Source organism: Sciurus vulgaris, assembly GCF_902686455.1.
Source record: "Sciurus vulgaris genome assembly, contig: HiC_scaffold_629_arrow_ctg1, whole genome shotgun sequence".
Classification (NCBI taxonomy): Eukaryota; Metazoa; Chordata; class Mammalia; order Rodentia; family Sciuridae; genus Sciurus; species Sciurus vulgaris.
This window is the reverse complement of record NW_027632956.1, coordinates 11,322,901-11,339,102: the sequence shown is the minus strand read 5'-3', so window position 1 is coordinate 11,339,102 and position 16,202 is coordinate 11,322,901. Positions and strand designations below refer to the sequence as shown.

The following is a 16,202-nucleotide window of genomic DNA, read 5'->3' as shown; positions in this document are numbered from 1 at the left end:
GTAGCCTCATTCTCCAATATGGCACCTAAATCAATATTTCAGTTCATGAAGATTCCTCATGAGATTGTATCCAGATAATCATTTTGTATAGTTTTGACCTCCCATTTTTACCAATTTGATATATGCAAGATAGTAACTGTGTTGTATTTTACATTTTATTTATTTTTTTATTTTTTAATGAAGTTTATTCACTCCAAAGCACAAGTAAGAAAAACAAATCACACAAGGCCCAAATGAGAATCCTGGAGGGACTCCATGGCTCATAATTAGATTATACAAGTAACAGACTTGAGGGTTGTTTTTTCCTTCCTTCCTTCTATTATAATTTTTAAAAAGATTTGGCTTTTTACTCCAAAAGTGTAGTTTCATTGCAGAAATCAGTCTTTCAATCTCCAGTTGTGATTGGCACTTAAGGAAAGACAAATGCCTACACCCATAAAGTTTTGAAAGACCCTTACTCCTACCAGGTCCTTCATCCCATGGGTAACTGGAGTCAGCAGCTCCTGGTAGAAGACAGTAAAAACTTGGCTTTAAGGATGAGTCAGAATAATATGTGAACAAATTATAGTTCTGCTTATAAGCCCATGCCCCAAATTGCTAGAATGGGAGGATGTAGAAATCTCTGAGAATAGAATATATTTCAAACACACAAACATAGACTATTGCATATCATTTTAAATTGAGGTCAAAATTTTGAAAGCCCTATTTCCCCAATAAAAGCAGGGAATTCTATCATTAGTGTTTCTCCTTCGTTTATACCCCAAATTACTATAAACCCAGTCTTGAGATATCACTTCTTTCCAAACTCCTCTTCACTTTAGCAGCATGCATAGAATACTAACACTTTTCAAAAGTTTTATCTGAAATTCATTAGATTTACAAGGACTAAAAATAACTGGAAAAAATGTGTGGGCCTGGCTTGTCAGATCCTCTCAGAAACATCTCTTGGATGACTGTTTTGCACATGTTAATCATACAAGCATGTGTTAAAAAATAGTCAGCACTATTGAGGGTACGTATGCCCTGCAGGGGTGTTGCCTACTGTGGTTAAATCTCATTCAAGTCTGAGCTTAATGCAACCTACTAACTCTGGTGTGGAAGTTTTCCATACCAGTGAGATGACTAACCTATGTATTTTATGTAACATTTAACTTTAGGCTCTGGTAGAGTCTGTCTGACAAAAGAAGTTAAAGCAACAAACAGGAACAAGAAGCAAAGGGAAGATGTTCCACATAATGCTAAGTTTTGTACAATGAGATCCAAGGATGTATCACCAGGTTGTGTCTGATTTAAATTTTTTATAAAAATTATTTTCAGTTGCTTAATTCTTTATTTTCCTGATCTTACTCCTCAACTCACTCTTCTTTCTTTTCCCCACAATCACAAAACCATATTGTTGTTGTTTAAGGGTCAGCCCACCTTAAAGGGCTATTTTCTTATCCTGCCAACTTTGACTCAGCAAAATTCCTAGAGGTCAAAAAAAAATTAAAAATTTATTTTTGCCTTTACTCATTTTCAAGCTCTAACATTCTCTTCTAAAGAAAATAATCTATCCCTTTAAGTAACCATTATAAAAGGGGAGTGAGTTGTACTTTAGGCTACCTTTCTTCCCTGTCCAGAACAGTTTCTTGGTGATAGACCAAAACAGGGTATCTCAGGGCCATTTATTAGCAGCATAGAAAAGGGACAGTGTTGAAGTAGTCATTACCCAATTCCCCCTACCCATTCCCTTCCATACCCACTGATAGGCACCCATTTCACATCTGGCTGAACGATAAGAATTTGGGAAATAAATCTGTACATTTCCAGATTTTACCAGCAACAAAACCTACTCTCATTAGAGCCAGACCCAACTGACAAGAAGCCTCTGGCCTGAGACACATTGAAGATATTTCTTTTTCTGTTCCACTTTACAGATACACCTATGTGGAGTAAAAAGTTTGATACATTAACACAGATAATTGCATTTCAATACTATTGACAAGAAATGAATATGACAAATCCTCCATGTAACAACCAGGATTTGAATCCTTCTAGGTGACCCAATTATTTAATGGATGTAGAATAAAAACAAAATTCCAGCACAACTGAAGACTATATAGATCCTGAGAGTTGGTTAAAATAGGATTTGGCCTGGATTTTTAAAATGGCAACCACTGACAAAATGGTTTGGACCATAAAAGGTTCTCCACAAAAGCCTTTTTGTTGCAGAAGGTGGCTTTGAAAGGCAAAAGCAGTACCTACTCTTAGCAATTAACTACCACAGCACTTAGTAGTTTGCATTCCCTGGAAAACAACAAGCCCACACCTTACTGCTTATCATATCTGGGATCAAAGAGGTCTATATTCCCAAAGAGAACTGCATGGTCAACTTTGCATGGAAAAAACAGAGGTAGCTAAACTGACCTATAGGTGCCCTTTCAGTGTGGCTGGGCTCATCTTAGCAATCAAGAAGTCTCTCAACCATCAAGTATGGCCTCCTTCAAGGTTGAAAGTTTGACTTGCATTTATCTGTAAAATGGAAGAGCCAAGATACTTGGAAAAACATGTTTTATCTCTGAACCCCAAGGGTGAATTGAATACTTTCCAGTCCATAAATGGAATTCAGTGACCCTACTTCGTTACTGAACACATTTAAAAAGAAGAGGCAAAAATAAAATAAAAAAATTATCTTATTACTATTTAGTACAAAGAGCCTTCCAGGAGTACTTTCTTGCTTCTTGGCCTTATACACCTTAAGAGTTAAGGGAATCTATTATGTGTATCAATGAGTCTGTATGAACTTCTACCAAGAGCAGTACTTGGTGTAAAGTTGAACATGGGTCTGGCCATATTAATATAAGAGTGCAGTCTTCTCTGGACTAGAGAAGAAAATCTTAAGGACCATTTATTAAAAGTCTGAAGTTCTTCAATATAGTCTCTTTAAGACCAATGAAAGGGCATATTTTTAATTAAAGAAAAATGCAGGAACCTAAAAATCTTTCACGAATGAAAGTCCTGGAAGTGTTCCCTGGTCCATGTCTATCTGCAGAGCTGTATGCTCTGAGAAAGCATAGCTGGAAGCAAGGTCAGGCCAAATGGGAAAACTTATGGAAGTGAATCATACAGCCAAAGCTGTAGTAGCAAATTAAAACAAAAAATAGATCTTCTGCATTATGCCTTTTTTAGAAGGTTGAACCATATTTTCTTCAGTAGAAATTTAAAACAAGTCGTAACAAAGTGGCTTAGACCTCTGATGGGCTAAAAAGGAGATCTTCTGACAGCCCTAATCAATAAGGTGGGTCAGGTCCCACACAACTTTTCAAAGGCGTCACTTACTGAGTGAATTTTATATTAGAGGGGTTAGGTATGGGATCTGAATGAGGCTAGTAAAGGAAGAATGTGAAATGAGAGAACAAAGCCTTCTTGTGAGGCATCTGTTACATAAAAAAACACAGAGACTGTGCCACACACTGTGAAAATACAGAGACCCCATGCAAGAGAAGCTGCCCCTGCAAGGCAGAAGCTGTAAGTAGGGCAGCAGTCTAGCCAAGTCCATTTCTTGGACTCCCAAGGTAGCAGTGATAGAATATTTACCCAACAAGGATCCTAAGAGTTTGCTCTTCTTACATTTTAGGAAAAAAACCTCCCCACATAGTTATTCCTGAAGCTTCCCCAAACATGTCTTGGCAAATACCCACAGACAGAAAGAATATATCTAGCTGGGGCTAGGAGGCTTCCAGTAACCTTCGTCTCATATATATATGTTTTCTTCTTAAAATAAATTCCATGAACTCATAAAGCTCTTATCTGCAATCAAATGCAAAAGCAAAGCATCCTATTTAGAGGCTCTGAAACACACATATTGGCCTCAAAGAAATTCAGCCTTCCAGTCTCAGGTAAGACTGGTTCAGTTCAAAAGCAAGGGAGAAGCTTCTCCTGAATCCATGGAGGCAAGACAGGATGCCTTCAGATGGGCTTGTACAGCAGCGTAGTGACATACTTCTTCTTGTAGCGATGGGTTGCGCTAAGGACCATCACACTTTCCTTAATAGATAATGCATAGAGATGGTTCAGCATAACATGGTTGGGCTCTGAAAGTAAAGCTGGATCACAAGAAATATTAGTGTCCTTGTTAAGAATAACTTGGAGTAGGTGAGGAGGAAGGATGGGTGGGGATTTGAATCTCTCTTCAGATTGAAATACATACATTTCTTGACCATAAGGCCCAGGGGGTGAGCTGGAAAGATCTCCACAAGATGTCTCAGAGCTTTCCATAGAATCTAGTTTTAAAGCATCAAACACCTCAAAATCAGATTTCTTGACATGGATCAAATTGTTAATTGTGCCAAGCTGACTGGTAACCACAGGCTCTGATGGATCATGAACCCACTGTCCATCTACAAAAAACTTGTATTGGTTCTCTCCCTCAGGGAGATCCAAGATGGCAACAAAGTCATTATGGCTCTTAATCAGTGGAATCTTGGTGCTCCCATTGTTGAAAGACCCAGAAATGAAGACCTCCTTGCCTCCTTCAGACCAGTGGATAACAGTAGGCCGGGCCTGCTGGGTGGGCTTTATTTAGTCATCCAAATCCTGCTGCCAAGATACAAACTCTTTGTCCCTAGGGAGCTTGGAGTCCAGCAGGCTGAAGACGCCGGGGTCGTAGGTGCTGCCCACCATGATCTTGTGCTCCTTGCCTGGGGCATGGCCACCACCGCCCTCCGTGCGTGCAGCCTTGGCGCCATGACGCTCCCTGGACACCCGGTCTCTGGTGGTGTTTCTCATGGCTGCAGCTCCAGTTGGGGGGCCACCTGGTGTGGAGAGCTCCAGCGATGCGCTCCCTCTTCCCAGGACCACGGGCGGGTTGGCCGTCCTGCGGGCAAGGCCACCAATAAAGTTATTGAAATTGAAGCCGCACCCGAGCCAGGGATCTGGGTTTCCTCCTAAAATGGCTACAAGGCCCCAGGCGCGGGGCCGCCCCTGCATGTTCCTGCTGCCGGCTACCGTGGCTCCTGGCCCGCCCGCCCACCTCTCATACATTTTAAATTAGCTTAAAATGTGGAAATTTTATCAATAAATGTGGCCTTCTATTCAGTGGTCATAGTACTTAAGAGAGCACCCAGAGTAATGAGCCTATGTATGTATAAAGAACAAAGGAGTCTAAACTATGATAATTATTAAGAGTAATGGTGCTGTGCATGGTGGAATGCACCTGTAATCTCAAAATTCAGGAGTCTGAGGTAGGAGTATTGCACGTTCAAAGCCAGCATCTGCAATGTAGCAAGACCCTAAGCAACTTAGCAAGATCCTACTCAAAAAAATGAAAATAGTGGGGGTGGTGGCTCAGAAGTTAAGCATCAATGGGTTCCAATCCTTGTAACAAAATAAAAGAAAAATAATCATAAAAACATATGGACCCTCAAAGACAAAGTGCTTTGCAAAGTTGGTGGGAGTAAAAAGACTTCATCAGAGCTCAAACTCTGTATAGAATCTACATGTTTTTCAAAGTCAAGTTGGGCTAAAGAATAGAATTAAGTAGTGTGAAAAATATGGGCTTGATGAGAACAGCAATTCTTAGAAATCCCAGATATGGTGAATGTGCCAATGTGGAAATTGTGAGAAAGAGTGACAGGAGAGGTATTCTGGCAGTGAAGTTACATGAGACTATTGTCAGAAGCAGGGACATTTAATAACTGTTAGGTGATTATGGATGAATGAGAGGCCCTCAGACCCATACCCACTTTCCAACATGCATCTCATGTAGGTTTCTGTATGCTGTCAATGCTACTTATGATATATAATCTTTATTTTTATATGAGACAAGTATGGTGTTGAGTCTGACCCTCTGTGGTATAGCTGTATCACCATTGGGGAGATTGAGTAATGCAGTGTTCATAGATACACAGAAGAATTTTCTTTGTTTAATCCATACCATCTCTAATTTTGCTATCAATTGCAAGAATGAAAATTCAAGTTAATGATAAAATATACTCTGTATAAAGGAATCACCTCAGATGTTGGACTTTAGCAATGCTGCAGTACCATGAAGACTGACTGGGTCCCAGGACTGTGATGTCATCAATTGGTCATAATACTTACTGAGGCCTTAGTGATAGCTGGCCTCATAAAACCTAATGTTTGTCCTGAGCACTGCTCATGACAGTGATCTAGTGAACAGATAGCCTTGCTCCATTTTATATTTTGTTTCTTCAGGTAGGAATTTTATTCTTGCTTATCAACTAACTTTTGGAGAGTTAAGCTTCTGAGAGAAAATTACTTGATCTGAGTAACCATCTAAAGAGTTACACCATGAGAGAAAAACAAAATAGGAAGCATTGGAATAATACATTCACCCCTCAGTTTACAAAGATGTCAATGGTATGTGTTGGCATATTCTCTAGGTTTAGATAACCATCAACTGCTCTTCAAACAGAAAGAAAGGAGGATTTCTAGTTATTTGAAAATGAGGGGAGGTGAGGGGATTTTAAAAAATTAAGTGACTGAAGTAGGAATGAAGAATTTTTTTTTTCTCTCTACTTCCTGAGGTCTCCTTGAGGGCTCAAGTTGTCTGAGAGTTAAGAAAATATTCAGATGATTCAATTTTGTTTCTGTGGCTTTGTATTCCAGCTACCTACCTTAACTAAGTATCTACCAATTTCCTTTTGTTATACTTATTTGTAATTAAATTGGGAAATGACTATTATTAATTTTATAATATTAATTTTTCCTTTGAATTAGAAAAAGAAATATTATCTGCATATCCAATTATATTAACACAGGTTTTATTGTCAATATATGCTAAAAAGAAACAATATAACTTTTTAGAAAATGAAGTTGAAATTGTCTCCTAGAAATGAGAAAAATATTGAAAAATATTAAATATTTTAAAATGGATTGTAAAGGGATGCATATGAAGTCACACAGAAGTTATGTACTCAGGAATAAAAAAAACTGCCTTGTTTCAAACTCAAAGATAGAAATCTGGGTATCCTTTGTGAACTATAAAGAGCAAAAGATACACACACATACACACACTCATACACATACTTCTTAACAGTGTAAATTGAGATAATATTTAGCTCTTTATGAGAAATGAGATAGTGGTCATAAATATACAGATTAACTGTAAACAAATTACTCCTATGGGAGAGAATATTATTACATGATGGTAAGAGATGAATTGGAGCGAAACACAACATTTTAAATTGTGGTCAATATCTCAGAGGACAATCTGATACTTCCAACAAAAATTTCTGAATATAACCTGATATTTTCAATAACATTTGCATTTTTCATGTTTCCTAATGGTCACATGAAGAGGCCTGGATAAGCATGTTTTCTTCAGGCACCTTCAATAAAATCCACGCATATTCAATATCTTATTGAGTATAAACTGAGACATGTCAAGCACATTTATCTCTTCATATTTATGTGGATACATAAACATCAAACACATCAACAAGTTAGGGGAAGATACATATTTACATTTGCCTTAATTATCCATTTATTCCGTACCAAGTGAGATTATTTGCCTCTCAAAAAAATTTACATCCTGACATCATAGAAGTAACCCAGGTAATAACAACTTCCTGAGGAATTTCCTTCTTAGATAAGAATTCAGAACACTGGTGCAGGCAAAAATGGTAAGTCCCCTCTGTGGTCTAATTCACAATTCACAGAGCATGATGGAAGAAAACTTTGTCATCTTGAGCACAGAGTTTTCTAGGCAACTTTGGCTTATCAATATCCCAGAAAACAAAAAGGAAAGAGCATGGAGAAGTGTGGAGTTTTGTGTGGCTGTGCCTGGCAGTGGCACTTTTAACTTTAAATCATTTTTAATTTTAGAAAGTTTAACAAATGATCAGAGCTAGCTGTGAGGAATTTTGATAACTATAACACACTGGTATGCCCAGGTTGAAGGGATATAGTTTACAGTCTCTACTTCAAAAACATATTACACATTGTGCAAATTACAGTCATCCAGATCATGCATGGACACAATAAATATTGTAGTACATTTAAAAAATTTAGTGATATAGACCAGAAGGGAAATCATATGTTTATTGCAATAGTCACAGAATAGACTTTTACTATATGCTTAAGGATAGATCAATACACATGAACTTCAAACAAGAACCCCATTTCCTACTTGTATTTATTTTCTTGGGCAAGGTAAATTTATGCAAAGTTGTTTTGGAGTATGTACAAGAGGTGAACTGAAGGGAAAAGCATATTACCTAATACACATATGACCAACTATGATCAATATGCCAGCAAAAGCCAGCAGAGAGCATGTTGAACTGTCAGAAGAATGTGAAATTACTAACATCTTCCAACAGGCACATACTGATGAAGCCAGAATTGGGAACAACAGGCCATTAGTGTAGAAATAGGGGATTGGTTTAAGTAGAGGAAATGGAGGCCATGAAAACTATCTGCCTCTGTTAATTGGACACTGCCCCTGGGAGAATGGAATGTCAAGGGTCCCTGGAGCCCATTGATTATCAAATTTACCTATTCTTGTCAAGTATTACAGGCAAGGAACTGTTGATTAATGCCCTCCGGGCCCTTACCTGACTGAATCACATTGGCCCTCCCCCTGCCATCTGATGCTCACCTTTTCTGCTATGTCACCTGCAACTCCTGGGCCTAGTCATGTAGGCAGGAAGGAGAGATAACAGGGGAGAGAACAGAGCAAAGGAGACCTTAACCTATAAAACATGTAGGGCATGCTCACTTCTTGGGATTCTAGAGCATCGGCCATAGGCCCCTTCTCCCTTTTGGGAGAAGTCTGTATTATTACATTTAAATAAAACCTGCTTAATATGCTTGCCTTGGCGTGCTTCTCTGAGTTATACTTCAACACCTGAGGAAGCAAAACTCATCAGTGGTAAACAGTGGTATCACTGGTAGGATCCTCAAGAACTCAACTTGACACAGTTCAAGAACACAAAACACCTATGTATTTTCATATGTTAGATGCTAACATTATTTCTTCATACACCAATTTCACTTCCCACCCTCATCTCTCATTTCCCAAACTATCATATGCCCATAAATTTTGCTTAGCTTTTGTTTCTATCTTAAAACCAGACACAACCACTTTGATTTCACGATGACCCTAAATTCATGGGCTTTTTAAAACTTTTGTGTATAGAGAAATATAGCATATACATTTTGCCTGGTTCCTTTCACCCATCATATGTGAAAATGTCACCCACATTTCAAATGTCTCTAGTTTGTTCATTCCCATCACTGCATATGACACAAAAATAGCAATAAATGCTTCATGTGTTACACATAATCCTGTGTTTTGAAAACCCACATGATTTGGTTATGCACATTGATTTTTACATTGTCATATTCTTTGTTTTCTTAGATTTCTATATGTACTTATTGATGTAGACTTGAAAAGAATATTTTTATTCATTACTTGAACAATTAAACCACATAAAAGTGTACAACACAGTAATTATTCATGCAGAAATTTGACAGTCCCTAATTGGGGGGGAGAACAAAAGTAGACATGTCTTTTCTTTTCAAAGAAAACTTTCATATTCATACTTCAATCACTCTGTCAATATTAACCCTGACCCAAATTTAATCAACATGCCATGAACATATTCACACCAGGCACTCATTCACCACAAACTATTGGACTTCTATGTGTTGAAAATATATATGCCTGAAACATTCATGATAGATCTTGGTAATCCTGTACAGTTAAATACTCGGTGGTATGCTTGGTTAATATTTTAAACAGGGGGTGACATAAGATCATACATATTTAATGATTTTGAAAACAAAATTTTGCCAAATATTGGATTTAAGGTAGTATATCTCTAGGATATGAGATGGAGAGAATGAAAATGTGAAAATACAGGGGAACATTAGAAAAGATCTTAACTAAGTTTGGTGATTTTGCAGGGTGATGAGGGCAGAATCTAGGTGAAAGAGCAGAGTATTTAAACATACCAACTTCTTGTTCAAATGAGGGGTAATTGTACAGGACAAAATAAATATTTTTGGTGTGGGGTTGGCACATAATGTTCAGAAAAAAATTTGATGTGAAAAAGTCAATGAACTCCTACTACAATACCATGATTTCTCTTCTCCTTTCTTGGAGCTCCAATTTTATACATGTACTATCCATATACTCTGTACTCTTTGGAGGACAAAGCATCAGTCCTAGAGGAAAACTGTTTATTCTCTGACTCAGGTAATTTATCTTCTGACTCCTCTCTCTACATATACAGTCTCTCTCTCTCTCTCTCTCTCTCTCTCTCTCTCTCATGGCAGAAATGTGAAAAGAAGAGAAATGCTAAGTATAACAGGAGAGTAGTAATCTGAAACATATCTGAAGAAATTCAGCTGAGCATCTCTATTCAGTCTCTGAAAGAAAGATGTACTTTGGGCCCAGTCCTAATTTTCAACTCCTCTCTCCTTTGTTGAGATTCTGGATTTCAGTTTCTGTAACATCAACAGAATCTCATCAAAAATATATTTTTATTGTGGCAGGAAGTGAAGAAACTCTGTGTTTATGTTCTTTGAATAAAATCATCATATGGGAGGGAAGAATAGGTGAATTCATAAGAACAGTCTCATCAAATTGTATTGAAAGTCAGAACTAAAAGCAATAATCAAGGAAAATTAAACCATGCCTAATAGTAACCCAGTAATGCCTCTTGTGTAAGAATTTGAAAAAAAACTGATAATGAACATTTAACAATATTTGAACAATCTTATGGACAATAACTTGTCAAACATGAGTTAGCAGCAGGGCATGGTGGCACATGCCTGTAATCCCAGCAGTTTGGAAGGATGAGATAGGAGGATTATGAGTTCAAAGCCAACCTCCACGAAAAGTGAGGTGCTAAGAAACTCAATGAGACCTGGTTTCTAAATAAAATACAAAATAGGATGGGCTATGAGGCTTAGTGGTCAAGTGCCTCTGAATTTAATCACTGGTACACACACACAAACATAATATGAGTTAGCAATCTAAAATTACAAAGCATGTAACTAAAAGGTAGATCATTCGAATACAACAAAATATAAATTGTAGTACAATATGTTATTCCACCATTTTGAAGGGGTATCAAAAATATATGATTAAATATTCTGAGGATATAAAACACAGTCAAAATATTATTCACAAATACTTACAAACTAATCAGTGGTTTCAAAAATGAGTAAGATCATCCTAGAAGTTATTTGTCATTTATGAATGAATGAAAACACCCCATAATTCCTTGCATGATTAGTCTGTAGCCTTGAAATATGCAGTAACTGGAATTTCAGAGATGAAAACATTCTGCCTTTCTATTGCCATTTTATAAAACTTTGCATTCAAAGATATGCCACATCCTTCTGAAAATAAAGTCAAAAACAAAATGAGAAAATCTTTAGTGAATTTGTTGTATATTTGAAATCTGTGACACAGGTATATTTGACTCAATAGTTCCCAAAATATACAAGAAAAAAAAAACACTCAGAATATGCCCTTATATTAGAAATTTTCCATGATATTCTCTGAGTTTGATAATTAGAAAGGGCAAGTTTGAATCCTGTGTAGATGAGGGACACTGAGAATGATCACCACAGACCAGACCAAGCTGTAAGTAGGTACCCCAAAGGGGAACTCTGACTACTGTTGGAGGTACATTCTGGAGCTATTGTTAGAGATCCCAATGGAATCTCCTACTCAAACTTAGAACCCTCCACTTCTCACAATGCTCTGCTCCTGCAGATTTCTGGCAACAGAAGCAATGGAGTAGATATATGGAAGACAATGAAATCAGGAAAGGTATGTCAATTTGTTGTTTTCTGTATCTTCAGTCTTTGAGAACTTTATTATAGCAAACCAGGATGAACAAAACAAAGCACTTGCACAACTCTACCAAAGTGGATAAGCTGCTCATGCATGACACAAGACTACCAATGACAATTATGGAGAATCCAGTCCTACCCAGTTACATCATCCCAGAAAATATTTTTGTATACCTAGGTTTTGAATTTTGAAGAGTATTTAAATCATAATTCTCAGGAGGACAAGTGCCATGTGTGTTATTGTACATGGAATATTTGGATGATTGTTGAAGTCAATAATGTGGCACATTTGAGTCTCACTTTTTCAATAATCTCAGATTCAGATAGATACAATACGTAATATGGAGTGTCTATGTTGGCTCAAGAACACATACAGACAGTAGAGGACACTGACTCTGAAAACAACTTCTGTGACTCTTTGGTAGATGAGCACTATGTGAAGTTCCTAGCAGATCCTTAGATAATTCTAATATTTAGCTAGCTATCATCTATCCATGTTTTCAGGTACATCTCTCACTGTCTCTCCATAGATATGTGTATTTATCTGTGTTCATATATGTACATACATACACACACACACACACACACATATATATATATCAAGGTAAATATTTCTTCATAAATTTATACTCTGTTTCCTTAATTTTTACTTCTCAAGAGGAAATTGAGCTAACAATAATACTATCCTATCTAGAGTGAATGAATATCATTATAGGTATGAGTGAATTTCCAATATTCTGTATAGTTTACAAAACTGTCATATATAAGAAATCCTATTCCAGTGATATTCAACACACACACACACACACACAAACACACAGACACACACACACAATTATAATAACTGCTTTGTACTTTTATTTTGAAATTTTAAATGAAAAATTACCTTAAGGAGCAAATAAATATCTGAAAGAGTAATTTTCATGACTAGTAAAAATGCCTAAACAGAATATCCAAGAATCAAATATGTGTTTTATTGTACAGAGACCTGATAAATCCTTGTATCAATTATTTGTTTTTGTCTCTGCTATTGTTTCTTTAGAAATCCAGAAGTCTCACAAAGTTGCTCCTGAGCCATGTGTTGTGCTTCAGCTGTACTCAGGCAGCAGGAGACAGTTTTTCTGCCTCAGTTTACTTCATCTATGTGTCCTCAGTGAGCAACCTAATTCCCATTGATGACCATAGTGAGACAGTTGCCCAGGTGGGATCTGAGCTAGAGCAAGAGTTGTGGCTGACCTGCATGCTCAACCCTTGCTTATATCATATTCCTTACCAATACAGAGCAGGGATTCAGAGCAGAGGGAGACAAATAGGAAATGAGCCTTCAAAAACAGGACAAGGTTCCCCATCACAAACCTCCATATGAACACTGGGTCAGCTATAGTTGTGAGAGTGACAGTGTGATATGTTTGTGGGAATTTTATCAGAAATCCTCTCATGTGATAGACTCAAACTCACACTTCCATGTTACCAAATTCCTACTAAATATGACTCAATTTCTCCTTTTTCTTTTTCTCTAACTTAAGTATCTCTTCTTTCTCAAGCCATTGTTCCCATTCTCTATTAGCATTATGCAGCCATTACCTCATACCCCTATCTGTATTTCCACACTAATGGATTCAATGTTTTCACTCCCATAATTACTTCACAGTGCTCCACACGTGTGAACTGCTTCCACTGTGTTAGGGTTGACTGGACCCTAAAATCCTCAAGTGTCCTGAAGGGAAAATACTTTCATATATAAATTTTTCTCATCTGAATTTTGATGGGTGACCCTGTTTCAGGAATGACTTTCAGAGATGTGCACCTTTACACGGGTAGTAAATACTGTTAGAATACACACAAAGACACACTCATTGTCATCCATTTAAATAGCATCAGAAATATTTACCCAATATGTATGACAATATAAATAGAATTCCACAAGGCATACCACAACCTCTTTCTGAATATTTGTGTCAGGTACATACCTCAGATAATATACAACACACACAATTCTCATACATCAAAGGTACATTTACCCACAATATACAGTCCTAAAAAGGGAAATTTCAATGGACATTTCTAAAAGAAAAAACTGTCCCAGACCTCCCACCCAAATAAAAATCCAAATGTCACTTAATTTTACTACCCCGGAAGAAGGCATGAGAAAAGCAGCAGCAAACTCTGACAATTTCACCATGGTTCATGTCAGAGACAAAGAAATATTCAAAACAATCATCAGTAAGATCAGTTGTGCTCATCATATCTGTAGTTGTTTCTTTCTCCCATTTTGCCTCCACAGCCTCCTCAGTCTCCTCTGTAACCACTTGTTCTCCTATATGGCACACACCACTCCTGTCTCCTCTGTAGCCTCCACTTCAGTCTCCACCATAGCCTCCACTACCACCACCACCACGTTCTCCTCCATAGCCCCCCCTGGACTTTGCTCTCCTCCATTGCCACCTCGGTCTCTGCCATAACCTCCTTCTCTGTCTCCACCATAGTCACCTCCTCTGTCCCCACAATAACAAACCCGACTTCTGTCTCCACTATGCCCCTCCCCCACTTCTGTCTCCACCATAGCTAATGCCACTGTTGTGGAAATGACAAGATGGTACTTGGAAACTAGGAGAAACCAAACTTTATTTTACAGCAGTGGGCCTAGAGGAAATTAGCACTCCAAAATTCTGAGGCCTGATCCACAGTTTCTCACAATACTTTTAGGTTATTTGATGTCATCTTAGACCCATCCTATCATTGGGTTTTTTTTTTCTTTTTATAAAAGAATTCCTAATCTATACAGCTGAAGGTCTTGTACAGGGTCTCTAAATTAAAGCATGCTCACAGAACAGAGAAGAAGAAACAGCTCTTTTCACAAACATCTACTACATTTTAGGAAGGAGCAGTCAGACTCTTAGTACAGTTATTGACAATGTAAAAGGTAGGGACACTCCTGAAGAAAACCTAAGAGAGAGGAGGAAAACTGACCCCTTCTCCAGGCATTGAATGCTTACCATAATATTTTTGTAATTTCACTCCACAACCAGGTCTGATTTTGCCATCACACCACCGCTTTTGTTTCCACCATAGTCACCCCAACTTCTGTCTTCACCATAGCTGCATCAGTCTCCACCTCTGCCCTCATGACCTCTGTAGTCTCTCTCTCCACTGTAGCCTCTCACCTGGAAATCCCCTGAGGGATGAGAATCCTCTGATTTAGGTTCATTGAACTGATTACAGGTATTCCTTTGAGCAAAGTTCATATTTCCACATGATGGTTTAGGACAAATTCATTGCCCAATTTGGGGGACACCACCTCTTCCCTAAAAGCCTCTGTGGCCTCTATAACTTTTGACCTTACTGCCCACCTCCACTTCCCCGTTCTTTCATAAATTAAGGTCTTCTGGTGGCAAAGGACACTAATGATGTTGTCATGGACTTCTTTACTGTCAAACCACCCAATGGCTGCCTTAGCTGAAGGGGGATCATCAAATGACAGTTGCCTCCCCTTTTGGCTTTCCTGTGCCTTTGGGTAAAGATATATCATTGAATTTCCAGTCTTCTTGTTTGTCTTGATAATACCTATTTGCTTAAATGACTGTCCCACTTGATCTGTAGACACACCCTCCCCACATTCATGCACAAAGATTGTGTTGTTATCTGAATTATCATATTCTGAATCAGCATCTAGTCTTGGTCCATAATCCCTGTTACCTTGATTCTGTCATAGGACTGCTTCCATCCTTGTCATATTCCCCATGCCCTCTATCTTCTCCCTGTGACCCACCATATCCTCTATTATCTTCTTCATACCTACTCACATCACCTTGGTCATCTTGTGTGTGGTGGTTAGAGTTTTCCCTTTGTGAATGACTTGATTGCTGATTTTGATTATAGGAATCAGGATACTAGAGGCGATATCAATACTGTTTAGGAAGGCCAATCGAATGAGTATCACAAGTGATCTTTGAGTTGTGTAGGTACAACATTCGTAAGTAATTAGGGAGTGCAGAGAGCCGCTGCTGCTTGCAGATGGTCTGCTTCAAGCGGCTTGTGCTGCTCTTATGAAACACCACGGCTTCTTTGCCCAGCGGCTCCAAGTGGCTCCGCTTATGGAAAGCCGCTTCTCACACTTTCAGCCCCACCAGTGGGACAGAAGACAGGTACTCTTTAGAAATTCATGAAGAAGCTTCCCATTTATTCCAATAACACCCTCAATATATAAGCAGTCTCATGCATAGGCGATTGTAACCAGATATGTCCATCCAATCCTGTTAAAGGTCAAGTAGTCACTCGCTGGAGCATACATACAAAGTATATCTGTCCACATGCTAGGCAGCTGAACAGATTATCATACAGCCAATTATAATTGTGTTCTGCCTTTCTCCATGCATATTCAGAACGCCGTT

The 16,202-nt window shown here is 38.1% G+C and overlaps 1 pseudogene across 1 annotated transcript; it reads right to left on the bottom strand.

Moving 5' to 3' along the window:
* Positions 1–966: 966 nt before the first annotated feature.
* LOC306652108 (5'-AMP-activated protein kinase subunit beta-2-like) lies at positions 967–4,773 on the bottom strand (annotated as a pseudogene). Its single transcript has one exon. The product of its transcript is annotated as a 5'-AMP-activated protein kinase subunit beta-2-like (transcript).
* Between the last annotated feature and the right edge of the window lie 11,429 nt (positions 4,774–16,202).